Below are 2665 nucleotides of genomic sequence, written 5' to 3' on the forward strand. Positions count from 1 at the left end.
CATTCTTTGCTTCACTACTTCCTTGTAGGATAACCTAGAGAATTTCCAAAAGTGCTGATATTGGTGGTCATGAATTTCTCTTTATTTCTGTCTTGCCCAGGCTGGCTTCAAACCTCTGGCTATCCTCCTGCCTCAGCCTCCTGAAGTGCTTGAATTACAGGCATGTGCCACCACAACTGGCTTACTGGTTATGGATTTCTTTAGGTGCTCTTTATCATGGAAATATCTTATTTCTCCAACAATTTTGAGCCATAGTTTTGCTGGGTTTACCATCCTGGCTTGGGAATTGGTTTCTTTCAGGGCTTGAAACACCTCACTCCATGTTCTCCTGGCCTTGTAAGTTTGCATTGCAAAGTCCGCTGTAATTCTAATGGGTTTACCATTGTAAGTGATTCGCTGCTTTCCCTAACACCTTTAGCACTCTGTTCTTCTATTGGTTTTCTGGATTTCGACTTTGATGTGTAGTGAAGAGATTCTTTCCTGATCATGGCTATTTGGGGTTGTATATGCCTCACTTATCTGTATATTAAATTCTTTTGTGTTACTTGGAAAGTTTTTTGCTATTATTTCAGTGAAATTTGTTATGCTATTTGTGCTGTCTTCTGATTTTTTCACTAATTCCAATTAATCTTAAAATAGTCTCTGCATCATCTAGGAGCTATGGGGTCCATTTTTCATGTGTTCTTGTTGTTTTAAAGGTCTCTCCTTAGTCACCTTGTCTTCTACTTCTCACACCGTCCTCACACAGGTCACTTTTGTTGCCCAAACTTTCCATAGAATGCTTAATCTCTTGAATTCCTATCTGGAATTTTAAGGATTATAATTCTTTTGTATGCTGATTATTCATGATTTGCATCATTTTGTTTAGCTCTGCTAGCTTTTTATTTGTGTCTTCTGTAGACTTGCATATCATTTTGTTTATTCGGTCCAGTATCTGTTTACTTATACTGTATATTCTGTGAGCTTGCACATACTTTATTGGTTTGTTTGGTTATCTCTTCTGGTACCATTCTGAATAATTCAGCCATGTGACTTTTGATTTCCTCCTCTTTGATGCCCCATGGATCAGTTCTGGGGGTGTTTTGAATTTTTGGATGCATTTTACTAGCTTGTCTGCTTATGTTTCTATTTTGTTTGCCTGTTTGTGTTGAGATTTATGTGTTGATTGTAGTGGAAAGCTTTGTTTTTAATAGGAAGAACTCTTTAATTAATTCTCCTTTTCAGTGGCATTCCCTGAGAGTTGCTACCTATTGGCCTTTGTCTCTGTTGCAAACTCTAACCACCTCTTTACTAAGGATAAGAAGCTGTAGAGTATTTGGGTCCTAACCCAGTCCTACCTCAAAAAATGGCCTATTTACTGTTAATGATGCCAAGTCCAGATACTGGCATCCCTAGTAAACTAATAAATACCAATTTAGCTACATTACTAAATGAAAAGTAGTTTGTCTTCAAGCTTAACATCTTCCTTGGTCAGTGAATGTAAGGGTTTGGGTTAGGAGCACTTGTGACATCACTTGGCTCCAACATTCTAAGAGATTCTGTTCCTATGGTGCTGTGGCCCTAACATTCCTCACCACTGAAGAAGCACTATGCAGGGACAGAGACAGCTCACAGTCCTGTCTTGAACCCACTCAGACACAGTGTGAAGATGCCTTGAAAGGAATGTGGAAGGTGAACATTTTGAAAACCTCAGACCTCCACGGAGGACACATTTTGAAGAGGGGCTGCCTTCCTCAGGAGAACACTTTGAAAGCTGGTGACCTCCTCAGGTGAAGTTCAAAAGTGGATGCTTGCCTCACTTTTTAAAGATTACACAACCATCCAAAGTACTGCTCTAGGAATGAAGTCTTCTGGGGGACATGGAGGTATGTGTTATAACACTATTCTGTGTATTTTGGGATCAAACTGGAAGCCCCCCAAAAGGGTTTGAAGATTAAAAACATTTGAAAATGATTAAGGTGGTAGGGTAGTAATGGCTTCCATCATTTTTTTCAAACTGCCATTAACAGATTAAAATATTTTTCAGCAGAAAGATTTGTGTTTGTTGCCCAGAGAGAGTATGGTTTCTCAAATTCTAGGTTGAGACTTTTTACCTGAGCTACATCTGTTACTGAGGGTCAGGTTTTCATATAGAAATCCTATGACTAAATCTATACATTCTTCTGTTGTGCATTCTCAGACCAATTAACATGCAGTGCATCTTTCATAAAGTTTAGTTTATGAATTATGAAATATAATCTAAGAACATTTGAGTCCTACTTCCTCCAACCCAAGGAATACCGTTAATGGGTTTTTACATTCAAAGTTTAAGACTAGACCCATGCCAGTGCTAAGAAAATCTGTCCACTGAAGGCTCAAGAGAACCAATTCCACATTATGTTTCCAAAATTCTTAGTACTGAGAATTCTTACTAGTTAAAATAGCCCTCTCTCTAACCACTAATAAGAAATTTTACATCTTTCTGTAATAAGCATAGAAACTGTAGTGTCATAAATTATGGTGGGTTTTGTTTTTATTTAAAATCAAATGCACTTTGTTTATAGTTTTTCTAATTTGAGGGTATGTTATGGTTGATACATTGTGTCAACTGGGGGAGTCTAGAGGTTTGGCTAAGTGACTTAGCAGGAAGCCAGAGTGCTTACTTTGTATACATCCTGAGCCTGTG

The 2665-nt window shown here is 38.1% G+C and overlaps 1 protein-coding gene and 1 long non-coding RNA gene across 3 annotated transcripts in view; one reads left to right on the top strand and one right to left on the bottom strand.

The window, feature by feature from the left end:
• Window positions 1-2665, bottom strand: part of Ptchd4 (patched domain containing 4) — a gene marked incomplete at its 5' end in the record, with an annotated part of 170135 nt that overhangs the window by 67529 nt on the left and 99941 nt on the right. The window lies entirely within an intron of this gene.
• The window catches only part of LOC106149073, a 35727-nt gene continuing 34636 nt past the window's right edge, over window positions 1575-2665 (top strand). For both annotated transcript variants that reach the window (XR_001235021.1, XR_001235022.1), the window contains exon 1: window positions 1575-1865. This is a non-coding gene — a long non-coding RNA (uncharacterized LOC106149073). The remainder of the gene's footprint in view (window positions 1866-2665) is intronic.

The sequence above is a fragment of the Chinchilla lanigera genome, unplaced genomic scaffold, assembly GCF_000276665.1.
Source record: "Chinchilla lanigera isolate Chin_1 unplaced genomic scaffold, ChiLan1.0 scaffold00036, whole genome shotgun sequence".
Classification (NCBI taxonomy): Eukaryota; Metazoa; Chordata; class Mammalia; order Rodentia; family Chinchillidae; genus Chinchilla; species Chinchilla lanigera.